Genomic DNA, 27163 nt, shown 5'->3' on the forward strand with positions numbered 1-27163 from the left:
TGCCCCTAAATGCAAGCTATCTCATTAATCCGGTTATAAAGTAACCCTAAATATTTCAACACTAAAGGACAAACAATGGCATTTATTAGGACAATACATTTCCAACATTGCATCTTCCCAAGAGATTTCAGGGGCAATTTTGACTATCTGAAATTTTCATCATGTATAAGTGACTTGAGAATCTTATGTCAGGTAAGATTAGCTTTTACTACATTTATTTAAGCTGCTATCATGCTATCACCCTAGTTGTGTGTGTGTGTGTGTGTGTGTGTGTGTGAGAGAGAGAGAGAGAGAGAGAGAGAAAGAGAGAGATCTACATCAAGACAGAATGAGGGGGGGATGGGAGGGCAGTGATGGTAAAGAGAAACAAAGGAGGAGGCAACAATGCTTGATAAGAAATGTACTCATGGGGCTGGGAAGGTGGCTCAGTGGTTGAGTGCTTGCCTTGCATGCATGAGGCCCTGAGTTCGATTCCTCAGCACCACATAAGCAAAAAGAAAAAAGCCAGAAGTGGCGCTGTGGCTCAAGAGGTAGAGCGCTAGACTTGAGCTGAAGAGCTGAGGGACAGCGCCCAGGCCCAGAGTTCAGGCCCCACGACCGGACCCAAAAAAAATTTAAAAAAATGTACTCATTACCTTGCTTGCTCATGTAATTGTAACCCCTCTGTACGGTATTTTCACAATTTAAAAAAAACTTATTAATAAAAAAAGACAGAATAAAAGCTAGTCTACATTTCAGTGAAAGAAAACAAATAGATCAAGTCATGAATTATGTTTTGTCTAAACTTATGTTCTTAAAAGAGATCTAACTTAGCCAGGCACTGGCCTGTAATCCTAGCAACTCAGGAGGCTGAGATCTGAGGATCTCGGTTCAAAGCCAGCCCAGACAGGAAAGTTTGTGATACTCTTATCTCCAATAAACCACCAGAAAACTGGAAATGACGTGGCTCAAGTGGTAATGTGCTCGCCTTGAGCTGAAGAGCTGAGGGACAGCGCCCTTCAAGCCCCACGACCAACAAAAAAAAAAAAAAAAGAGAGAGAGAGAGACAGAGAGACTTGATTATAATTTTAGCAGATAAATTTGCCATGATAAGCCCAGTGCCGGTGGCTCACACCTGTAATCCTAGCTACTCAGGAGGCTGAGATCTGAGGATCACAATTCAAAGCCAGCCCAGGCAGGAAAGTCCGTGAGACTCTTATCTCCAATAAAGCACTAGAAAACCAGAAGTGATTCTGTGGCTCAAGCGGTAGAGCAATCGCCTTGAGCTGAAGAGCACAGGGACAGTGCCCAAGCCCAGAGTTCAAACCCCATGACCCACCAAAAAAAAAAAAAAAAAATTTGTCATGATACTATATTTTGCTTTAGCTTCTCCATTCAGCAAATCAAGCCCCCATTAATACCAGGAAGAGTACTAGCTAATTCCTCGTGTTATTTCCTTTCATTCTCCATCAACCAAGCACTGAGGTCACAAGTGGACACTAGAGCATCTGAAACCTATAAAAAAGCAAATTGTGAATGTGTGCCTAGGTAAGAAGTTCAAGGTCTGAATGAGGATTTGTTGTCTGGGTAATAAGTCTGGGCAAAAAGCATTTGGTAATTCAATAAGAATGTGGGCAGCCATAAGGTATTTTTTTATTCAGAGTTTTGCTTTTTTAATTCTTTAAATTATTATCTTTAAGTAGTTGTACAAAGGAGTTGCCATTTAACGCAGCAATTTATGAATACAATGCATCCTGATTAATGTCACATCCCACCCCTACCCACCCTTACTCATCTTAATTTTTTTAGGATATACATTGAAATCTTGTCAGCATTTTCCCTACCCACCCTTACTCATCTTAATTTTTTTAGGATATACATTGAAATCTTGTCAGCGTTTTCCCTCCCCCTTCTCCTCTTCATTTGTCTACCCCTTTCCCTTTGACCCCACTCCACCCCTTTATTGTATTTGCTCCCTGGTGTTTTATTTTGTTGAACTTTGATCTTAGTCAGCTCTCTACTGCTGTGATTTTTATGTAATCTCTGAGCTGCTAGGAGTCAAGGAATCAGCCCTTGAGGTTGAAGATTAGGTCAAACAAGAGACAAATCTCAACACAAAAAAAGGTTTTACTTGGGAATAAATAACAAATAAAAAAATATTTCAATCCTACACACACTACACATACAGGCCTTCAGTATTTCCAGAGTACAAAAAAAAAAAAGGGATTTGATTGAAGGAAAGAGAAAAAGAAATCTACCTACTGATTTGAAAGAAAGCTCATTGAAACTTGTAACCTTTGAGAGCTGATTGGCAGGTGTTCACAGTTTTCTAAGAAAAACTAGTTTTAAAGTCATAGCAGGGGGCTGGGAATGTGGTTCAGTGGTAGAGTGCCTGCCTAGCATGTATGAAGTCCTGGATTCAGTTCCTCAGTACCACATAAACAGGGAAAAAAAAAAAGTGGAAGTGGTGCTGTGGCACTAGCCTTGAGCACAGGGAGGCTCAGGGATAGAGATCAGTCCCTGAGTTCAAGCCCCAGGACCAGCAAAAAACAAACTAATCAAAAACATAATTACCTGGGCTTGCCAGATAATTGGAGCAGGTGTTTGGGACTTGAATATAATTTATCCCTGTTGCCTCAAGACTATTTATCTGAGTGTGACTGGAACAACTACCTTGGAATCCTATAATCATTTTTCACAATTGTAATGTTTTTTTTTATCATTTTTTTGTAGGGAAATTTTTCTTAAAGCTTTATTGTAGGGAAGCTTTATGTAAAGCTTATCATTCATGGAAATTTCTAAATTTGCTTCAATTACAAAGTTCATAGGTTCACCGTCTAAGATTATTATTTGGAAGCTGGCACCGGTGGCTCACACCTGTAATCCTAGCTACTCAGGGCACTGAGATCTGAAGATTGCAGTTCAAAGCCTGGGAAGGAAAATCCATAACTCTGATTAACTACCAAAAAGCCAGCAGTGAAGCTGTGGCTAAAGTGGTAGAACACTAGCCATGAACAAAAAAGTTCAGGGACCATGCTCAGACCCTGAGTTCAAGCCTCAGTTCTCTGTCCTTCTCCCCCTCCCCCTCCCGTGTCCTTCCCCTCTTCTCCTCCCATCCCCCCTCTTTCTGTCTCTCCATAAATGAGAAGTGAAGTCCAGGAAACTTTATACTGAACTAGCAACTCTCACTACCATGATTCTGAGACAAATATATAAGGCTAAAAATGAAGAAATACTGCTTTGTTAAATGTTCAAAAGTTTAAGCTCTAGTTCAGTGGTATTCACGTCTTATCTTGAAGCATCTTAAATTTCATATCATGAAGTTCAGAACATTTCAAATCCATGAAAACTGATAAAACACTGGGAATATTGTTTCAAAGAAGCATAATTTAACTGAAATTGTCTTAGCCTAACTGCAGATCCTGTTAGGTCTGCCCAGAACAGTCCCCTTCTCCCCTCCCTTCCTCCTCATAAAGGACAGCACTGTAGCCTTACCAGAAATCACCTGCTTGAAACCCATAATCATCTGTAACTGTTAATCACCTGTCAATCAACTGACTGTGAGCAAAATGACCCCAGGCTCTGAGGCACTTCTGCATTCACTGTGGCCATACCTCCCCCTCACCTTTCCCTATATAATCTCTCTCCACCATTAGTCAAGCTGCTACACACCTACATCTCGTGCAGGCCAGTGGTTTGGTTCTCCCAATAACCTCTCTTGTGCCTAAACTGCATGGTGGTCTCTTCCAGCAACCCTTACATCTGGTGTGGAAACGCAGGAAAGAATAGTGTCAGGAGTTGCTGGATCCCTTCCACTTTTCTTTCCGAAGGTCAATCTGCCTTCTGGCCACCCCTCCTTGAATGGGGCTGTTCTCCTAGGCTGACTTAAAACTACCTAGATTTACTCTATTCTTTTGGGTCTTACTAGATTATAAATATTTTCAAATGCAGAAAATATATTGCCTTCTCCTATCTGTGATATCTATTATAATGCCTGGCATACAGTAGTAATTCTATAAACTAATTACTTAGATTTTATACTATGCGGAATATTTTCTAATTCTACTATGACAATTAGATTTGCTTTAGTATCCCCAAAGATGCCTTGGGGTAACGCTACTCTGTTTCCTTAGCCTCCACTGCCTTGACTCTTGGAAAAGTAAAAGCTCATGACTCCACTGCTACTCTGCATAAACACCAAGTAACCAAATTCATTGTAAAATATGAGGAAAGACAAAAAATATGAAGAAAGAGATCTCTGTCCTCACACTATTTGAAATTCAGCCAAATTATGAAGTAAGATAAGTATGTTGTTGGTATTATTCTACTATCTATAGCATTCTTACAACTCTTTTCTGCAGCCCATGCACACTATGTTCCAAGCTGTCCTAAAGTTTATGTTTGCCACATTTCCATCATTTCACTTCCATCATAAACAAAGATTCTCTAAAATGAAGAAAGAATGTGTTCCATTCTTTCAAAACTATAGAATCTTTTTAAAATTCAGAGTTCACTTAAACTTTAAAGGTTCTAGGATTTAGCCCTTTTCTATGAGATAAACACTTCTAGTCATTCCAAGCAATAATTCTACCTATGCTTCAAAACCTTCAGTAATGGAGAACACATGACCATGCATAGCCCATTCCACCTTGTGCTGGCTTCAATTATAAAAATCTTTACTCATATTTTAAAGTGAATTCCATTTCCTTTAGACTTATTCAGTAAACAAAGATTAACCCAGAATTTACCCTGTGTCCTATTTAAACATTAGAGACATGATGAATAAGACATAGTCCCCCCACATCTGATTGGGAAAAAACTTTGAAGTCTCACATATAAACTCTTGGCAAGGATGTAAGAAGTAGAAATTCTGGATTCCAGTGGGAAACACTAGAATTTTGAAATTTTGAAAAATCTAATAACGTTTAAAGGATGGAGATATGGCTCAAGTGGTAGTAGAGTGCTTTCTTTAAAAATGTAAAGCCCATGGGCTGGGAAGGTGGCTCAATGGTAGAGTGCTTGCCTTGCATGCATGAGGCCCTGGGTTCGATTCCTCAGCACCACATAAGCAGGGACAAAAAGGCCGGAAGTGGCGCTGTGGCTCAAGTGGTAGAGCACTCACCTTGAGCTGAAAAGCTGAGAGACAGTGCCCAGGCCCAGAGTTCAGGCCCCACGACTGCCCCCCCCCCAAAAAAAAAGTGTAAAGCCCTGGACTCAAATCCCAGTATCTAAAAAAAATTCTAATAAAATATAAAACATATATACTTGCCTTCCATTTTTAAAAGTATCCTAGGTTAATAAACATTCAGCTTATAAAGATAAGAAAAAAGTACCAAAAAATAAGTCCAAAGAAAGCACAAAGAAAAACACTGTATTATAAAAATCAGAAGGGGCTGGGAAGATGGCTCAGTGGTAGAGCACTTGCCTTGCATGCCTGAGGCCCTGGGTTCGATTCCTCAGCACCACATAAGCAAAAAGAAAAAAGCCGGAAGTGGTGCTGTGGCTCAAGTGGTAGAGCGCTAGCCTTGAGCTGAAGAGCTGAGGGACAGCGCCCAGGCCCAGAGTTCAGGCCCCACGACCGGACCCAAAAAAAATAAAAAAATAAAAAATAAAAATCAGAAGAGAAATCAATGGAAAAGAAATCAAACATACAGTAAAGAATATTGATTAAGTAAAGAAAAAAATGGTGCTTTCAAAATACCTGCAGTAAAATTAAGAGAATGAAATATAAACAATATTACAAATGATAGATGATGATTCACTTCTACTCTGTACAAACAAGCTACAAGTTAACCAAAATACTAAGAAAAAGCCTATGTTCTTCTAGTGCTCCCTTGAGGCTCCACAGTCTATGACAAGTGATAGATTAAATAGATGAGAATAGTATGAACAATTTAGGCCAATAAATTGAAAGAATAAAAACAGATAGATTCTAGTTGATTCAAGAAGAAGCAGAAAAACACAATTGTCAAATGGCCATTAATAAAATTGGGTCAAGCAGGGTGCTGGTGGCTCACGCCTGTAATCCTAGCTACTCCAGGAGGCTGAGATCTAAGGATCACGGTTCAAAGCCAGACTGGCAGGAAGTCTGTGAGACTCCTTATCTCCAATAAACCGATCAGAAAACCGGAAGTGGCACTGTGGCTCAAGTGGTAGAGCACTAGCCTTGAACTGAAGAGGTCAAGGACAGCACCCAGGCCCAAAGTTCAAGTCCCATAACCAACAAAAAATAAAATAAAATTGGATCATAGCCTATTCTAAATTATGCACTTGGGAAAACCCCAATAGTAAGTTCTACCAAAATTTCAAGAAATAGGAAACGTTTCTTTCTTTTCTTCTTTCTTCCTTTTCTATGACAGTACTAGGGCTTGAACTCAAGACCTCATTTGCTAGGCAAGTGATCTACCACTTAGCCACATCTTCAGTCTTTGAACAAGCAATCTTTTTTTTTAATTGGTCATAGGGCCTAACTCTGGGCCTCAGCTCTTCAGCTCAAGGCTAGCACTCTACCACTTGAGCCACAGTGCCACTTCCAGCTTTTTCTGCTTGTGTGGTGCTGAGGAATCAAACCCAGGGCCTCATACCTGCAAGGTATGAGCCACCTTCCCACTGAGCCACCTTCCCAGCTGGCAATCTTTTTTTAAAATTTAACTTAATTTTTATTGTAAAGGTGATGTACAGAGGGGTTACAGTTACATAAATAAAGTAATGAGTACATTTTTTGTAGAACATTTTTACCCCCTCTCTCATTTTGAAAAGCATTCTCACACTTAATTTCCAGAAAAAAAAATTCAAAGAAGATAGTTCTGGGATTGGAAGATTGGGGAGAACAATGGAAGGAGTAACAGTCAACATGCATTGTACTCATGATCTGACTGGTTAAATTGAAACTCTACACAACTACTTAAAATTATATATGAAAATATATAATATAAATATATTAAATGATAAATATCATTTATAGCATATGTTTTATTTATATATTATACGTATATATGAAAAAAGAACATAGTTCATTATATGAAGGTAGCATAACTTGGATTTCAAAATCAAATAAAGGAAAATTATAGTTAATTTCATTTATGAATAAAATAATTTTAAATAAAAATTAGCTAAATCTAGCATTGTATAGAGTTTAGCATAAGCAAGTTGGGTTTATATTTAAACTGTAAAATGAGTTTAATAATATAAAATTACTCTAATTTTTACATTAACAATTTTTTTAAAAAACCAAATGATTGTACTAACAAGAAAAGTATAACATCCAATTATGATTTAAAAAGAAACAAAGAAACCCTACTGTAGTAAAGGACATCTATAAAACCATATATTATCTTAAAATATTGAAGATATCCTTTGTTTAAAAAATAGCATGAATGCTTTATTTTATTCAATATCATATTGGAGATACTAACCAGCCCAATGAGACAAGAATAAGAAATAAAAATTTATTAGGATTGGATCAAACCAACATACAGGCACATGCCTGCAATCCCAGCTAAGACAAAAGAGACTATACTTAAGCATGAGGCACTCAGTTCTAGTACTAGGAAAAAAGATTGAATTAGGGAAAGGGAAGGGAAGGGAAATGTAGGCAAGGGCTAGGGGGGCAGGAAAGGAGGGGAAAGGAAAACTGGACATTTGAATTTAATAATTTCATAATTCTGGGAAATTGGATTTTCCTCCCCTCCCCAAAGTTTGCTATACCCTTCCTAGCAAACATAGTCACTTTCTAACTTTACTCATATATATACAATTCAACATGACTCAATCAGGAGAATCTCACAAGGTTGAAGTTTTAACAAAGATTGATTTTAGTTTAACAGTATAAAGTAGAGAGAAATGGGCAGGGGTGGGGATCAGGAAGAAACATTTTCTGTTTCCTAAGCAGGAAAAGGAGTTAAAGTCTCAAAATGATGATTCCTATCTATGCCTTTATACTTTCAGAACCAAGAGACTATACATGGTCATGTAGTCTAGCAACTCCCAACCCTTAGACAGTGGTTCTGGATGGGTAAGCTGTGCTGTTCACTATTCTATTAAATGGAGGTGTAATCTAGACCTACCCAAAACATAGGCATAATAAGTGATTTGGGGACTTCCTTTTGCAGGGCGTGTTTTCCAATTCTATCTCTTTAACTATTGTAAAGAGTTTACAGTGTTTTTAACATCTCAAAGTAGAAGGCAGATTTAGGTGGCTCCTTTATATCTCCTTTTTTTTTTTTTAAACAAGAAGAGGTTTTTTAGTTTTTACTTCCTGGCTTTAATGTGGTCTGACCCTTTCATTTATTAATTTTAATTTCCCTGTCTCCTCATCTATCCCACCTCAGATCCTTTTGCCCACATCAGCTCTGGCAAGCTTTATACTAGCTGCTTCAGGAATACACTATGCAGTGTGGCCTGCCACAGAGCTGATTTCAGAGATGTCATAGTTTGACATGTCCCCCCATGTTCATGTGTTAACTGTTTGATCCTCAGCCAATAGAGCTATTTGGAACATTCTAGAACTGTAGGAAGTAGGGCCTGGTTGGAGGAAGTAGGTCACGGAGGGTGTGCCTTTGACTATTATACCTGGTCTCCATTCTCTTCCTCAGTCTCCACTTCCTGACCACCATGAGGCAAAGAATAGTCCTGGTTCCATGGTTTTCTGCCTAATAGCATGGAGCCAAGCAACTGTGGACTGACTAACCCAAAACATATCTTTCCTCCTTTTAAGTTGTTGTATCATGATTTTGTCACAGAAAAGTGGCTAGCCCCGGAAATGAATGATTATTACTCTGTTAAGAGCTGAAACAACAAATCCTCAAATAAACCATAGTTTACTTCCCAACCCTTCTCCAGAAGTTACAGGCCTTCAACAGACTCTAGATTTCAAAAATTGTTAAAGATTATGCCAGTGTTATTTATTTTATTTTATATTTTGTTGGTTGTGGGGCCTGAACACTGGGCCTGGGTGCTGTCCCTCAGCTCTTCAGCTCAAGTTTAGCACTCTACCACTTGGGCCGCAGACCACTTCTAGTTTTCTGAGTGGTTTATTGTAGATAAGAGCCTCATGGACTTTCCTGCCCAGGCTGGCTTTGAACCCTGATCTTCAAATCTCAGCCTCCTGAGTAGCTAGGATTACAGGCGTGAGCCACCAGAGCCTGGCTTGCCAGTGTAATTTTTGTCTAGGAATGGAGATAGATTCCTGGTATTTCATCTTCTGTCATCTTCCCAGAATTCTCTCCTGGCTAACTAGTTTTAAGAAATTAATTTTTTTTTTCTTCTTTTTTTTTTTGGTCAGTCTTGGGGCTTGAACTCTGGGCCTGCACGCTGTCCCTCAGCTCTTCAGCTCAAGGCTAGCGCTCTACCACTTGAGCTACAGCACCACTTCCTGTTTTCTGGTTGTTTATTGGAGATAAGAGTTTCACAGACTTTCCTGCCCAGGCTGGCTTTGAACTGTGATCCTCAGATCTCAGCCTCCTGAGTAGCTAGGATTATAGGTATGAGCCACCGGCGCCCGGCTATGAGTGCTTTATTTGATCCTATTTTCCCAGTGTGCTAAGTAAATAAAATTGTGGGGTTCAGACAGTTGATATAACTTGCCCAAGATCACAAAGAAAAAGTGACCTAGAATCCAGGTCTCTTTACTCACATCGCTTTTAGTTGTTCATGTTCCTACAAATCACCAAAAAAAATTTGGTCCCCAGACCAGGATAAATTAATGCAGGATTGTGTCACCCCCATCCCACCATTTCACCCTATTCCCACAAAAACAGACAATGCTTTCTGTAGTGCCCTTCATTAAACTGACTTTCTGCAAGGCCTCTAAGATTCACATCACCCTGGGGTCTTATAAATTCTAGCTGATTCAAGTAAAAACGAAGTGATTAAGGAAGAGAGCCACAGCCTAATCATTTACAGAGTCAGTGGAAATGCAGCTCCTTGAAATTAGTGAAAAATTACACTGAAATTTGAAAATTATAAGACCAATAATGGAAGTCCCCAAGGAGATTTTACTAACAAGGCCGGCCAGGCCACAGCAATCTACCTATCTATTTGGTGTAACTTCTCTACCAACTCTTCCTTAGCCCATCCAGAATTTCTAAAAGAAGTTGAATTGAACCCTTCTTGTACAGGATTTGTTTTTGTTACTGTTATTTTGTTTTGCAGGCTAGGCAGGATTTGTTTTTCAGGATAACTTACTAGGTCTGAGTTTCATTCTGTCTCCTGAGGTTGATTCTGAATTAAATTCTCATTAAAATCTGCCTATGAAGTACAACCACTTTGCTTCCACCCCTTCCAACCTCAATGTCAACATCAATTTCAATTCCAAAGACTGGGAGAAATATAGGAAGACCAGACCGCAAAACTTGTGGCCACTGTATGAATAGTCAGTTTTTGCTTGGCTGAAAACAAAGGCATAAGGTGGGGTTCCTGGGTCTTTAAAGTATCCCTCAGCTGCACTCCCTGCCTCTCTGCACCCAAGAACAGAGAGAGGACACTCTACTCTGACTTCTCTTAGGCTGATTAAGGCATAGTCACTTGCACTGTAAGTAGAAAGAAACAATTTTCTTTTCTTCTGCTGCCTTTAGAGATTCTCTATTGTTCTTGAAGGTTATGCTTCAGACAACCTAGGCTGTAAAGATTATCTTTTACTAATTTTATTTCTTTTGTAAAAACCTGCTCTTCTGGTCTGCCTAATACTGCTCTTCAGTTGTTCCCAAGGTAGATCTGCAAGAATCTTCCTGCCAGTGAGATGGAGTGGGAGTTTGAAAATATGTTTGTAGTATCACTGACTGATTTCTTGTTTGTGTGTGAGATTCCAAACAAATGAGCAGCAAACCTCCTCTGCTGCACAGTAGGGAAAAAAAAATGATTCCTTGTTCTTCACTCTTTTACAAGCAGCAGATGGATTCAGTTGAAAACTTGAATCTGACTACTTGAATCTATCTGCTTCCAAAATGAGAAAAGAATTCTTGATTATTCCTCACTTCTTGGAAAGTTAGCGAGATTGGATTCAGATTTGATTCTAACCTTTCAAATATAGAGTAGTTAAGAGAGGTTAGCAAAAGAAAGGCAGTAAAAAAAAAAAAAAAAAAAAAAAAAACAAGTTGCTTTTCATTCTTCTTTACCCTGCTTTTTCTAGTTCCTAGCATTCAAAAGAAAATAATAAATTATTCTAAGAAAGACGTATTCTGCCTCAACCCAGCCGCATTTTAGTGCTTTAATTTTGGTGTCTTCAGAAAGTTGCTTGTAGCATTGCGGATGAGTTCTGGTGATTGTTATGTTTGGGGAAATAGTCTGCCTGAATAGCATTAATTTCATTTCACATTGATTAGCATCCAAATAGATGAGCAAAATTCTGTTTATTACAAATCCCCCTTTTCCTTTAAAAGCGTTTGTTTCGACTGGTGCTGGTGGCTCATGCATATAATCCTAGCTACTCGGGGCCAGGAAGGCGGTTCAGTGCTAGAGCACTTGCCTTGCATGCATGAGGCCCAGGGTTCAATTCTTCAGCACCACATAAGCAAAAAGAAAAAAATCCTGAAGTGGTGCTGTGGCTCAAGTGGTAGAGTGCTAGGCTTGAGCTGAAGAGCTGAGGGACAGCGCCCAGGGCCAGAGTTCAGACCCCACGACCGGACCCCCCCAAAAAGAATAATTAAAAAAAAAAGAATCCTAGCTACTCAGGAAGCTAAGATCTTAGGATCACAGTTTTTTTTTTTGGTCAGTCATGGGGCTTGAACTCTGGGCCTGGGCGCTGTCCCTCAGCTCTTCAGCTCAAGGCGAGCGCTCTACCACTTGAGCTACAGCACCACTTCCGGTTTTCTGGTGGTTTATTGGAGATAGGAGTCTCACGGTCTCTCCTGCCCGGGCTGGCTTTGAACCGGGATCCTCAGATCTCAGCCTCCTGAGTAGCTAGGATTACAGGCGTGAGCCACCAGCGCCCGGCCAGGATCACAGTTTTAAGCTGACCTTGTCAGACAAGAATGGATGGTCCAAACCAGTGTCTCATAAATCACAAACACTTGGAAGCTTACTAAAACTATGTGTACAAGTGCTTTCTAGGATAAGGTCTGGTGTAGCCGGGTGCTGGTGGCTCATGCCTGTAATCCTAGCTACTCAGGAAGCTGAGATCTGAGCATCATGGTTCAAAGCCAGCCCAGGCAGAGAAGTCCATGAGACTCCTATCTCCAAGTAACCACTAGAAAACCGGAAGTGGCGCTGTGGCTCAAGCAGTAGAGAGCACTGGCCCTGAGCTGAAGAGTGAAGGGATAATGCCCAAGCCCAGAGTTCAAGCCCCCCCCTCCAAAAAGAGATAATATCTGGCATGTGTGTGTGTGTGTCTGTGTGTCTGTCTGTCTATATCTATGTGTCTGTATGTGTGTAAGTGTGTGTGTGTCAGTGTGTGTGTAAGATTTATCAAGTCAGGTGCCAGCAGCTCATGCCTATAATCCTAGCTTCTCAGGTGGCTGAAATATGTGGACCACAGTACAAAGCCAGCCTGGGCAGGAAAGTCTGGGAGACTCTTATCTCCAATAAACTACTCAGCCAGAAGTGGTGCTGTGGCTCAAGTGGTAGAGCACTAACCTTGAGCACAGAGAGGTTCAGGGACAGAGCTCATACCCTGAGTTCAAGCCATAGGACCAGCCCAAAAAAAAAAAGATTCATCAAGCTCTAGACTAAAATTGGATGCTTTTTACTATAGACAAATTAGTGATCACTGGTTAAGATAATCCTGAAGCTTTCCTCCAGTTCTAAAGCTCCATATTGGGCTGGGAAGGTGGCTCAGTGGTAGAGCGCTTGCCTTGTATGCATGAGGCTCTGGGTTCGATTCCTCAGCACCACATAAGCAAAAAGAAAAAAGCTGGAAGTGGCGCTGTGGCTCAAGTGGTAGAGCGCTAGCCTTGAGCTGAAGAGCTGAGGGACAGTGCCCAGGCCCAGAGTTCAGGCCCCATGACCGGACCCAAAAAATAAAATAAAATAAAGCTCCATATTATGGCTCCACCAGAGGCAGGCACTATTATCTACAATTTGATAATCTTATCCTTCTTGGTCTAAAACAAGACCAAATATATTAAGAAAAACCAGAGTCCTGAGCATGTCCTAGCACTTATATAAGGAATACTTACATAAACTAAACCTGAACAAAAGGCAAAGATCCAATCTGATTTTAATATAATTTTATTGTTATTATTAAAGTGTTGTACATAGGAGTTACCTATTTTCCCTTCCTGCTCCTGCCCACAATTAAATAGTATATATAGAATATCATATCCAATCTGATTTTTAAGTAATCCTGTTGGCCAAAAAGAATCAACAGATCCGGACTTTTTTTTTTTTTGTCGGTTGTGGGCACTGTCCCTGAACTCTTCAGCTCAAGGTTAGCACTCTACCACTTGAGCCACAGCACCACTTCCGGTTTTTTCTGCTTATGTGGTGCTGAGGAGTTGAACCCAGGACTTCATGCATGCAAGGCAAGCACTCTACCACTGAGCCACCTTCCCAGCCCAGAACTTTTTATTAGTGGTGGTGGTTTCCTTATCTCTACACCCATTTTTTCACCAGTTTTTTAGTCAGTGTCTGATTTGTGCCAGACATTGCTTAGTAATCAGAGTAGCAAAATGAACATAGTAACAAGGCACCTGTATTCATGGAATTTCCATCCTACAGGGGAGAGAAAAGCAAATGCAAAGATAAACAGAGATCATTATGAAGTATAATCAGTGCTATGAAAGAAACAGGAGGCATAGAATAGAGAGAGGAGATCTGGTTTGGATAGAGTGGTTGAAGAAGGAAGTAATACTTGTGCCAAGTTTTGTCAACAATCCAGCCATATGAAGAACTGAGAGAATCAAGCTCAGGACCAGAAGGGGAAAAAACATTTAGGGCAAAGGGAATGGCAAATGTAAAGGTCTTAATATAGAAAAGAGTTTGGCATATTCTGCAGACAGAAAGGAGCACAATCTGTCAAGAAGGTAGTAATTTAGAAGGAGACTCTATCAGATGAAGTCACAGAAAGTAGCAACACCTTATAGGAAAATTGAATCTTATTTCAAGAACAACAGAAAGGGCTGGGAAGGTGGCTCAGTGGTAGAGCTCTTGCTTTGCATGCATGAGGCCCTGGGTTCGATTCCTCAGCACCACATAAACAGAAAAAGCCAGAAGTGGCACTGTGGCTCAAGCGGTAGAACGCTTGCCTTGAGCTGAAGAGCTGAGGGACAGCGCCCAGGTCCAGAGTTCAGGTCTGTGACTGGCAAAAAAAAAAAAAAGAACAACAGAAAGTTATTAAAGGTTTTCAGCAGAGGGTAATGTGATTTGAACTGTTTCAGGGGGGAGAAAAAAAAAGAACTATGTGGGAAATGGATAAAACAGGACAGAATGGAGACAAGGATGTCAATTCAGGTGACACTCATTTGTCCATGCAGCAGTGAGGTGGCTCAACTTATGGTAGTTAAAAGTTGTTGGTTACTGGTTCAGCAAGGATTTTGAACCTCTGGGACTTGGCTAACCAAAGACAGAACAAGAACTAATAACTTCAGATGCTGATGAATTCCTCATGCCCTGTTGGCCTTGTCTTTTTAATGTTTTCCTGTTAGTCATGGCTGAGGCTGATTAAAAGATCCCTCAGAATGTTGGACTCAGTCCCTGAAGTGCCTTTTAGACCTACCCATAAAGGAAAAAATCTTGAGAAGTGAGCCAAAACTACAACCAGTGCTTCTCCGGGCCCTTTCCATCAGTTCCTTCTTCTCCTTTGCATTCTCTGTCCAGTCCTCCCAACCCCATGCCTTAGCTTCTTGCTAGCTTAATCATGTCTGTCATCATTTGCACTGTTAATCTTAGAGGTCCATTAGACATACTATAGAATTTTTAATTTATGGGAAGATATTTGGAAACCAAGTGTGGTTTAAATTTCATTCTGTAGCTTATTTCCATTCACCACAGAACTGAGACCATCAGAGAGATTCTCTAAAGAATAGCATTAACTAAAGACATTATTGATCTTGGATTTCTGTGGCCTGAATCATTAAATATAGGGATTTGGAACAACATGAAGTACAACTGGCTTTCTATAGAAGTGTCAAGAAAGGCAGTTACTTCTATTCTTTACAGCCACCAGGGAAAGGGTTCCCTCTTTTTTTTTTTTTGGTCGGTCATGGGACCTGAAGTCTGGGCCTGGGCACTGTCCCTCAGCTCTTTTGCTCAAGGCTAGTGCTCTCCCTGAGCCACAGCTCCCGGTCTGGCTTTTTCTGCTTATATGGTGCTGAGGAATGGAACCCAGGGCCTCATGCATGCAAGGCAAGCACTCTACCACTGAGCCACCTTCCCAGCCCAAGGGCTCTCTCTTGTCTGGCAGAAGACAAGAGCCCAAGCCTGGTGCTGGTGGCTCATACCTGTAATCCTAGTTATTAAGGAGCCTGAGATCTGAGGATCACATTCAAAGTCAGCCCAGGCAGGAAAGTCTGTGAGAAAAAAAAAATCATCTTAGGACAGACTCAGAAACTCCACCTTGGCTAGGATGTAAATAGTTACTCTACTCTTAGGAAGTATAAAAGCCTAAGAGTTCTGAATCTCTAACTAACATTTCAGAGATCCTTGATCTGCCAGAAACAGAAACAGTTCAGAGTTTATCATTTTCTTTTCTTTTTGTAATATTGTGATGTTTAAATATAGAAAATTTCATGGAACTGTGACCGGGCATTGTCCTTATTATAATATTTCCCTCATCTTTTTTTATTTGAAAAATTATAAATACTTGAAGTTCTCTTTACCACCCAATTCCAATCCCTTCACTTTTCTAATTCGTTGTCTTTTCTTCTATACTTAGTTTTGTCCTCCCTATTTTCCTCTTCTCCTTGCTTTATTCTCTGCTCTTTAGTTCTAAAGTTTATTAACTTTAATATTTTATATATTCCTCTCCTAAGTACTTCGAGTTTTTTTCTTTTGTGTGGTACTTGGCTTGAAATCAAGGCTTCAAGCTCCCTCACACTTGGCTCTTTTCATTCATGCCTAGCTGGTGCTCTACCACTTGAGCCACACCTTCACTTCTGGCATTATTTTTCTGGTTAAATGGAAATGAGAGACACATAGATTTTTCTCCCTGAGCTGGCTTCAAACCATGATTCTCAGATCTTAGCCTTCTGACCACCAGGGCAATCCTTTCTGTTTTCTAGAAAAGAATAATTTAAATTATCCCTACTTTGGGGATGGATATTTGGTTACGTCTTGATTTGTGAGGAGGATACTTATCTGGTCCCCCAAACAAGTTTTCATCTCAATATAAAAGGCATGATTCTTTTTTTTTAAGTTGTGATTTTTATATGATATTCTTTCTTATACAAGTTTTAAATTGCCCCTGAAGTCATGTCTGAAATTAAAAGAGTTTTTCTTTTTTTAAATGGTAGGGATTGAATTCAGGTCCTTGCCCTCATCCAGCAGGCATTCCATACTTGATCCATGTTCTCAGTCCGTTTTTGCTTCACTCTCCCAGCTAGCCTGTGCTGCTTATGCTTCCACATGCATCTGCGGATAACAGAGTAGTGCCCAGTATCCAAGCCATTGGTTGAGATGGAGTGTCATGACTTTTTTTTCTTCTATACTGGCCTCAAACTGCAGTTACTCCATCTTTGCCTCTCAAGTAGCTGGGATTACAGACTTGAGCCACTCAAAGATATTTAAGCAACTTGCAGCATTAGGATGAATTTATGGTCTTTCAAGCTTACAACTTCTTTTACAATATTCAACTGACTCTCACAATGCTGGTTATGTCAACATTAAAGTCATTTTTAAACTAAAATCTCATGATTCAGGCCACATCTAATTTTTTCTGTTACCAAAAACATTACTATTCTCACCAGACTTGTCTAAATAGTCATTGTTTATTTGCAGAAATCAAACTTACTCTCAAAGAGCAATGTCTTACTGTCAAAAGGAATATTCAAGAGACGATGTGTCACTGCTAATCTTTTTAGAACACAGCAAGTCAGTGAATTTAGAAGTGAATTTAAAAATCTAATAGGCAAAGGAAAACTCACAGAGGGAAATCATGTGCCAGAAGTTGTAGAGTATGGCAGGGCTGGATCTAGAGCCAGATTTCCAGATGCTGGTCCATTCTTTGTCCTTTGTTCCACAGAGATGTCTGATACTGTTTAGCTGATTATAGTTTAAACTTTCTTCAATATAATTTTTTTTGGGGGGGGTCCGGTCGTGGGGCCTGAACTCTGGGCCTGGGCGCTGTCCCTCAGCTCTTAAGCTCAAGGCTAGCACTCTACCACTTCAGCCACAGCACCACTTCCGGCTTTTTTCTTTTTGCTTATGTGGTGCTGAGAAATCGAACCCAGGGTCTCATGCATGCAAGACAAGCGCTGAGCCACCTACCACTGAGCCACCTTCCCAGCCCCCCTCAATATAATTTAATGCTTCACCAATCTATAAATTTCTTCCTTGCTACCATGACATATGAGTGTTGGCCTTCTCAGTCTTGTAAGCAAGTCTAATAACTTCATGGGTGTGTAACTTGTGCAGTCATGTAAGGCCTTTAAGCCACGATTAATGGGCCCCAGTCTTTGATTAATGATATCTTAACACTATCTGAAATTAGCTTTAAAAAATAGTCTAGCCAGGCACTACAATCTCATACCTACAATCTTAGTTATTGGGAGGCTGAAATCTGAAGATTGAGATTTGAGCCAGAGAAAACTCTTATCTCTACTTAATGCACAAAAGGCCAGAGGTAGCAGTATGTCTCAAGTGTGAAAGCACTAGCCTTGAGTGAAATAGCTAATTGAGAGTGAGAAGTCCTGAATTCAAGCCCACTAAAAAAAAAAAAAGCAAGCACCAGGCGCTGGTGGTTCATTCCTGCAATCTTAGCTACTCAGGAGGCTGAGATCTGAGAAACAGTTCAGAGCCAGTCCAGGCAGGAAAGTCCATGAGACTCATCTCCAATTAACTACCAGAAAACAAGAAGTGGCACTGTGGCTCAAGTGGTAGAGTGCTTGTTTTGAGCTGAAGAACTGAGGGACAGCACCCAGGCCCAGCATTCAAGCCCCAGGACTGACAAAAAAAAAAAAAAAGCACAAGCATGTACACATATACACACAACATTGGCAGCTCAAGGAATTAAATCCAGTACTTTAGGCATGCTAGGCAAGTGCTCTCCTGCTGAGCTATGTGTCCAGCCCAAAATTCTTCATTTTTCACAGGCCCAGATAAGTAGGTAGCTTGCCTATAATTTTCAGCCTGGGAGATAGGAATGAGGAGGTTTCTTCCATTACTCTTCACCGGTCTGTAGACAAGGCTGATGAAAGTTTTCTTGTGGAGGCCAACTCTGTTTATATATTCATTCAGATAAATATTTTCTTTTAAATTACCTTCATGTACCAGTGTCAGTGGCTCATGCCTGCCGTTCAAAGCCAGCCTGGGCAGGAAAGTCCAGGAAATTCTTGTCTCCAACAAACCACCAGAAAACCAGAAGTGGCGGTGTGGCTCAAGTGGTATTGTGCTATCCTTGAGCTGAAGAGCTGAGGGACAGCACCCAGGCCCAGAGTTCAAGCCCATGACCAACAACAAAAAAAAAAATTACTTTCATATGTGGTTCATAGTTAAGGAATGAGACAAATGCTCTAAGATCAAATGTTGGTTTCTTATTGGAGATCGGAATTTGTCAAATTATTTTATTTTATTTTGTTTTGTTTTATTTTTTGTTGGTCGTGGGGCTTGAACCTGGGGTCTGGGTGCTATCCCTGAGCTCTTTTTGCTCAAGACTAGCAATCTACCATTTGTGCCACAGCACCACTCCCAGGTTTCTGGTGGTTAATTGAAGATAAGAGTCTCAGGGACTTTCCTGTCTGGGCTGACTTCGAACTGTGATCCTCAGATCTCAGCCTCCTGAGTAGCTAGGATTACAGGCATGAGCCACCAGCACCCAGATAACTTTTGTCTTTTATAGAAAGGACAATAGTTACTTACCATTATATGTTCCTTGATCTATTTGCTTAAATAGAAATTCTGTTTTGTAGTGCTTAAGATTTTTTACTGTGAAAAAGTCCCATAAATTCCTAGCATCTTTGTCACAAATCAAATATGACTATAAATCAGTTTTTGTGCCCTTCAAGTATGTGTCAAATTACATCTGGTATTTTATTTCTGTAAGTCCTTGTTTTCTGTTATAAAGCAGTGGCATGCTTACTTAAACAAAAATCAGATGTCACAGATATAATATGAAAAGTGCATGTTTCTATTTCATTCCCCTCAATTCCATTCTTTAAGGGACAGTCACTATTAAAATGTTCATAGATCTCCTCCCAGCATTTTCCTTTGCATAAGCAAGCACACATGTATTTGAGGATATTTTAAGATTTGTGCACAAAATAGGATCATGATGTTTATATTCTCTAATTTGCTTCAATATTATATTTGTTTATTATATCCTAAACAGTACTGGTCTAGAATGTCATGGCCCTCCTAACAAGACCTTTCCCATTGTAGACTGAACTATTGCTTACACAAAAGAAAAGCAACAATACTCCTGTCCTCACATGTCTGTAATTCTGAATGAACCACACTTGGGCTATAGGAACATAATATACAACCAGATGTTTTCATTTTAGCTCTGATGCAAAGGTGAAAGGGTTAAAGTGTTTTAGTGGCCAGAGACATCCTTAAGGATCCAGAGAAAGCTCAACGCCTCCCCTGAAAACTCATGTGTTCATTAAGTTTTGCATTGTCAAAGTTAAGAACTCTCTCTATCTTTTCCCTTTCTTCTTAATTATATGCTTTGTTCCACAAGACTAAGTAGAAGAGAGCTTGCTTCTATAGCCACTAACTTATCTGAGTCTCCTGAAGTATCAGGAGCTGTTCTTCCCTGCTGGGCCCCAACTAAACATTTCTTGGCTTTCATCCACTCTTCCCTACAGACATAGATGAGTAAGTTTCACCACATCCTCAGATCCCTGCTTGACAGGGCTAGTGGAAGCAACTATTACTAACTAAGCTCCATCACCTCCAATGCCAGCTTGCTGAGTGCCCCAAAGCCCTTCTGTCCTCACTTGGTGGCACTAAAAAAAACCCAGGGTGGCCTCTCAGGACTGCACCTTATTAACACCAAACATAGTCAGCACTTGACACTGTTCACTAACTTCAACAACATTCTGCTGCCCTCCTTTTCTTTACTCTTGCCATACCTTCATCTAAATTAGTTAGCTTCCTGGTGCTGGTGGCTCATGCCTGTATTCCTATCCACTGAGGAGACTGAGATCTGGGGATCATGGTTCAAAGCCAACCAGGGCAGGAAAGTCCATGAGACTTCACTTCCAAAATGTAGGTTGTGGCTCAGGTGGTAGGTAGAGCACTAACCTTGAGACAAAAAAAAAACAACAACAACAAAAAAAAAAAAAAAAAACAGCTCAGGGACAGTGCCTGGACCCCTGAGTTCACACCCCAGGATCAGCACCAAAAAGATACTGGATACTGCTGTCTCATATTCCCTCAGTCAGAGCCTTACGCATTAGCATGGATACATGCATTTATATACCCACATATAGCCACACATTAATTAATAAGACTCCTGGGGTACATAAACCAATTGCATTCAGCCATGACTCCTTGTGCTTTTGTGTTCAGGGCTAAGTCAGATTCAGTCACACTCATGCATTTGTAAATCCCTCAGTTTTATTTTGTACACAGAAATGGCTCAATATATCTTTTGTGTTTTTTCAGTGCTAGAACACTGGGATTTGAACTCAGGGCCTTGTGCTTGCTGGGTAAGCCCTCTACTACTTAAACTATACCCCAAGTATCCCACCCTGTTTTTCTTTATTTTTTTAGTGTTTATTTGCATGAATGAACCCTTCTCATACATCTTCTAGTCAAAGTTACACTCTGTACCATCTTCTCTCTTTTTTATTTCTCTATCCCATGTCTCCTCATCTACAACACAGACAAGGCACAGGGCTTAGGCTGAGATGTTATATGGGATAGGTTTGCTCTGCCTCCTCTTTCTATACAGTCAGCATAAAAACACAGCTGATGGTGATGATTTTTATTTTTATTTTTATTTATTTATTTTTTTTGTCAGTCATGGGGATTGAACTCTGGGCCTGGGTGCTTTCCTTCAGCTCTTCAGCTCAAGGTGAGTGCTCTACCACGTGAGCTACAGCAACACTACTGGTTTTCTGGTGGTTTATTGGAGATAAGAGTCTCAAGGACTTGCTGCCTGGGCTGGGCTGGCTTTGAACTGTGATCCTCAGATCTCAGCCTCCTGAGTAGCTAGGATTACAGGCGTGAGCCACCGGCGCCCAGCAAAATGAATGTCCGGGCTTATTTTTTAAATGAATTGTTTTTTGTCTGGGTCTAACCTCAGACTTCGAGCCTCCTATCTCCTCTTTCCAAGTAAGTCAAGTCTTTTTTGTATGTTTGTTTGTTTGTTTGTTTGCCAGTCCTGGGGCTTGAACTCAGGCCTGGGCACTGTCCCTGAGCTTCTTTTTTGCTCAAGGCTAGCACACTACCAATGTGAGCCACAACACCACTTCCAACTTTTTCTGTATATTTGGTACTGAGGAATCAATCCCAGGTCTTCATGAATGCTAGGCAAGCACTCTACCACCGAGCCACATTCCCAGCCGGTCAAGTCATTTTGGTTTACAGATATGGACCATCACTCTCAGCCAAAAAAAATCTTTGTGTAACTGTTTAACCTGCCCCAAAGGAATAATAATGACAACATCAAAATCAGAAATCAGGAAATTGCTATGACCTGAATATTTATGGCCTCCCAAATTCGTATGTTGAAATCCTTACCCCAAAGTTATGGTATTATGATGTAGACCCTTGAGAAGTAGCAAAAGCCCTGAGACAGAGCCCTTTTGAATGAAGTTATATGGGAATGCCCTTATCAAAGAAACCCAAAGGAGACCCCTTCTCCCTTGTGGGGTGAGAATGAAAAAATAACTGGCATTGCAGAAGAGGGCCCTAGCTAGTCATTGAATGTATTGCACTCTGACCATGGACTTCCTAGACTGAGAAATAAATTTCTGTTGCTCGGTCACTAAGCAATAGAAATCTGAGACTATAGGCACCCATTCTATAGTCTTGTTACAACAGCCTGTATGGACTAAGACAGGATTCATAGAACTTTAGAATAGTCCTTCAGTTCTTTCATTCATTAAATAAACCTTGGCTTAGGGGGTTCAAGTGGTAGAGTACCTAAATACCAAGTGAAGCCCTGAATTCAAAACCTTAGTACCACCAGAAAAAAAAATCTTTCCTAAGTTTCTGTTCTGTGCCTCCTACTCTGCACTCCTAGCCCTTAATTTTACAAATGAGAAAGCTGTGGATCACAAAGCTATTTAAATGCTGTCATCCAGGTGATTCAACTCCACTTTCTGGATTATTTATATCCAGCATGCTGAAAAGAAATTCATCTTAAGTCCTAAGTGGTAACTTAAAGCAGATGAGTTTAAAAGGAAGAATTGTCATCAGGAATATAATAGATCAAAGAATAGTCTTCACTACTACAAAGTAGAACAAATTACCTTTGAGAAACATGGTTGCATAGGTAGTAGTGGCTTTCAGTGTTTTTGTTCTGTTGAGTTCTACCAGCAACAAGGTCTTCTACAGGTCCTTAAACTTTTACTTGTAATGGGAAATTCCAAAACACTGAAAACTGTAAGCCCTCATCATCCCTCAAGACACCTTTGGTAACTCCTTTGACAGCAAAATCTGACATTATCTTAAGTCATTTGGCAACACAGTCCATCCTGAACTGACAGGAATAAATTCAGTCTTTTTTTTTTTTTTTGGCAGTCCTGGGACTTGAACTCAGGATCTGAGCACTGTCCCTGAGCTTCTTTTGCTCAAGGCTAGTGCTCTACCACTTGAGCCACAGCACCCCTTCTGGGTTTTTCTGTTTCTGTGGTGCTTAGGGATCAAACCCAGAGCCTCAATGCATGCGAGGCAAGCATTCTACTACTGAGCCACTTTCCCAGCCCCAGCCCTTATTTATCCTGTTTATTCTGAATAGTTTAAAATTTAAACTCTCAGAGCAAGGCATGGTGGTACACACCTGTAATCCCAGCTACTCAGGAGCTGGAGCCAAAATGACCCTGAGTTTGAGGGAGCTCAGGCAAAATTAGTATTACCCTATTTCAAATATAAAATACAATACAAAACAAAAAGATCTAGAGGTATAGCTCAAATGGTACAGCATTTACCTAGCATATGCAAGTCCTGAGATCAGTCCTTAGTACCATTCAGAGTTAGTCTGAGAATTTGACCTGGTGAGGTCACCTCCCTGCCCATTGTGCAGTGGTCAGTGTTTATACTAGGCCTATGGCTGGTCTGTTGGCACAGTAATCTTCCTGAATTATTAGGTATCCATAGCAAGTGATATATGTGGATTTTGGCCACCTATACATGACCTCTAGAGCTGGAGGCGTTGGCTTCAGTTGTAGAGCACCAGCCAATGAGCAAAAGCAAGCATCCAACTCTATACATATTGTCCTTGTATCTTGCTTTAACAAGATACCCATTCTGATGGGAATCTGCTTTGTTCTCGTTATAACAATATGTTGCTCCCTTCTCAGCCCAATTCTTTTTATGTATCCAAAGACCCTATATGAAGGACTTGCCTCTAGGCCCATTCTTTCTTTCTTTTTTTTTGGCGGGGAGGGGTGGGGGTCCGGTCATGGGGCCTGAACTCTGGGCCTGGGCACTGTCCCTCAGCTCTTCAGCTCAAGGCTAGCGCTCTACCACTTGAGCCACAGCACCACTTTTAGCCTTTTTCTTTTTGCTTATGTGGTGCTGAGGAATCGAACCCAGGGCCTCATGCATGCAAGGCAAGCACTCTACCACTGAGCCACCTTCCCAGACCCGAGGCCCATTCTTTCTATGTATCCAAAGATGGAATATGAAGGATTGACTCCCACCCTGTTTCCCCAGGTGCACACAGATGCCAGGCCACCCACCAAAGACAAGTGCAGACTGTCTGACTCCAGCAGGGCAATCTATCTAAGCCTGTCTGTAAACATTCCTTCATGGGCCCAACTGAAAAGCTCCCCACCTCCCTTGACCTGGTGGCTTTTTCATTAACCTCTGCCTCCTTGCTCAGACCTCATAGAAAAACCAAGCACCTGTCCTAACTCTCTCATACAACCACCAAACCCACAGGAAGGTCTGTACCCCTCACTGTTCCTCAATAAACAGTCCTTGCCTGTTGACAATCAAGTCCAGCCTATTCCTTTTCCATTCTCCCCCATTTTCCCAGCATATTCTACCATACATCTACCAATTAATTTATTTCTAATTCATCCTTCTAACTAACACCTATTGATATCAGAGCTTTACTAGTTGATAAAATGGTTTCTTTAGCAACAATTAGAAATATCAAAGTTAAATATAAAATTTCTGAATAATTTAGATTCACCATGCTAAAAAGAAATTAAGATCTAAGCCAGGCGCCGGTGGCTCACACCTGTAATCCTAGCTACTCAGGTGGCTGAGATCTGAGGATCGCAGTTCAAAGCCAGCATGGGCAGGAAAGTCTGTGAAACTCTTATCTCCAATAAACCACCAAAAAACTGAAAGTGGCTCTGTAGCTCAAGTGGTAGAGTGTTCTCCTTGAGCTGAAGAGCTGAGGGATAGCACCCAGGCCCAGAGTTCAAGCCCCACAACTGACAAAAAAAAAAACAAACAGAAGTGGCACATAGCTTAAAGTGGTAGAGTGCTAGCCTTGAGCAAAAGAGCTCAGGGATAGTGCCCAGGCCCTAAGTTCAAGACCCAGGACTGACCAAAAAAAAAAAAAAAAACCCACACAAAACCAAAAAACAAAAGACCCATCCCTCTATTAATGTGTATCTGAAAATTGGTAAATTAATGAGAAATACTATTGTTAGGTAGTGGCACAGGTAACCTTTCCCAGATCGCACCAGCCTTTTATTAAATTAGAGTCATCAGTATCTTTACTCAAAGAAACATTCCTTCCGTTAATAGATACTGATAGAGCAAATATGTGCTTGCCCTTATTCCTCACAAGTCTTACAATCTAGACAGAGATTGGCAAAGGTTTTCTGTATTGCTAGAGAGCAAATATTTAATGCTTTGTGGATTTATGTTTTTATGTTGTATATATAAATATATAAATGTATGTACATTTATGTATATATAAATATACTATGCCTAGCTTAAGGAAATATATTTTGCATACATAAGGCCCTGGGTTTGAGTCCTCAGCACCACATAAGCAGAAAAAATTCCAGAAGTGGCACTTTGGCTCAAGTGGTAGAGCACTAGCCTAGAGCTGAAGAGCTGAGGGACAGCACCAGGCCCAAAGTTCAAGCCCCATGATCAACCAAAAGAAAAGTTTAAGAGAAAAAAAATCATAGGTACATTATAATTAATATAAGTAACATACTTACATCACACACTTCACTGAGTCTTAGACTTGTTTTAACCCACAGAATACCCTATACAATGAATATTATGCTGTCCCTATTCATAGAGGAAGTAACTAAAGCTCAAAAGTGGCTAAATTATTTGCTCTTGAAAGATGTGAAGACATTTTATCTCAAAATAGACAAATTTGCTCATTGATTATTTCTAGTTGATATCACATGGCAAACTGTAAAGGGCCATTTGCCCTTGTGAAGGGTAAAATTTCTCTATTTTATTTCGTTATTTATTTTGGTTGGTCGTAGAGCTTGAACTCTGGGCTTGGGCACTGTCCCTGCACTCTTCAGCTCAAGGCGAGCACTCTACCGCTTGAGCCACAGCGCCACTTCCAAATTTCTTTTTTTTCTATGCACATGAAGCCATAAAGATTCTTTGGGAAGGAGGATCCTTCACAGACCATAAAATAACCTAGCCACCACAGACTGTATAGGGCTCCAGTGAACCTAAACAAGCCAACCATGAAGTAACCTTTATGCTTCACTCCAGTCTACATGCCTCACTCATATATCTCTTAGTAACATTCCTTAGAATGGACTTGCTAATTCAGTTAGTCATCTATCCTGTCATTACTTCCAAAATTTACTATTTCTTTGTGTAAAGAATATAAAAACATCATTATGTGGGCATTTCTTTGGACTTTACTCTCTTGAGAAGATCATTATGTACATGAAAATTTAATAAAATTGTTATGCTTTTCTCTTATTAAATGGTTCTTATATTAATCAGGTCCCTAGATTTGATCCAAAGAGCCCACAGAAGAACAAAGAGGAGTAAAGGGGTGTTTTTGTCCTTATAGCTCATGTGACTTGTAAGTAATGAAGTCACATACATCTAACCACAGAGCCTATTTCTTTCAGCTGCACTGTCCTACCTCCTTTATACAAAGAACTGTGTCTAACAGGTAAGAATAACCCACCTGAACAATTCAGGAACAATGAAGTACTAAACAATATGGTATTAAGTTTAAGTGTTGGAGGAGTTCAGAAAACTCTGTAGAGCACTCACTCTTTGGGCTTATCTGGTACTAAAAATGTACTAAAGTCAGCATTTGAATGGGGCCCTGAAGAAGGGTGAGATGTGACCAAAAGCAGTTGAGAGAACAGATGATGTTGGTGAAGCAAGAGCAAAAGCAGCGAGATGGAGTCATTGTGAAACTTGTTCCACGGACAGTGAGAAATGGGCTGGATGAACAAGACGGGGTGGGAAATAGATTACTTGAAGCAAAAAAAAAAAAACTAAACTAAACTAAAAGAAGATATTCAGATCAGGAAACAGAGTCAAAGATGGAGACCAAGTTGGGTTTTTGTTTTTTTTTTTTTTACTGGGGGGCACTGGACAGAGGTCACTGGAAATGGTGAGAAGGAAGAAGGGGAAGGGCAGGAGAAAAAAGCAGATAAAAGGGGAGAAGATGGGATGGGGAAGGAGCAGGAGAGGAGGAAAAGATCTGAGACTGGGCAATTTTTCCCTTCATATCTGACTTTAGATCTAAATTGCCTGTAACTCTATTGCAGTTAACAAGGAAAGGTGTCCTTTCGAAGGTCTTGGGTTAATCACCCTTGATTGTTCAGTTAAAGACTGACCCATAAAACAGATAGGTTATAATCTGGCTCCAACTGGCAACACCACTTGCTTACCATAAACCCTGCCTTTTGCACTTGCTTATGGTAAACTCTGCCTATTGGCCACCTGTGTGTGGTCTGGTATGACTGTACAATCCTTTGTTTGTGTTATGATCCCATTGGTCACCTGAGGGTGACCA

At 40.5% G+C, this 27163-nt stretch overlaps 1 protein-coding gene and 1 non-coding gene across 4 annotated transcripts in view; one reads left to right on the forward strand and one right to left on the reverse strand.

The window, feature by feature from the left end:
* The window catches only part of LOC122120388 (agouti signaling protein), a 165434-nt gene that overhangs the window by 132137 nt on the left and 6134 nt on the right, over positions 1-27163 (forward strand). The window lies entirely within an intron of this gene.
* Positions 20873-20999, reverse strand: LOC122120578. Its single transcript, XR_006149743.1, has one exon. It is a non-coding gene; the product is annotated as a small nucleolar RNA SNORA51 (small nucleolar RNA).

The sequence above is a fragment of the Dipodomys spectabilis genome, unplaced genomic scaffold (assembly GCF_019054845.1).
Source record: "Dipodomys spectabilis isolate Male_0828 unplaced genomic scaffold, ASM1905484v1 ptg000175l, whole genome shotgun sequence".
Classification (NCBI taxonomy): Eukaryota; Metazoa; Chordata; class Mammalia; order Rodentia; family Heteromyidae; genus Dipodomys; species Dipodomys spectabilis.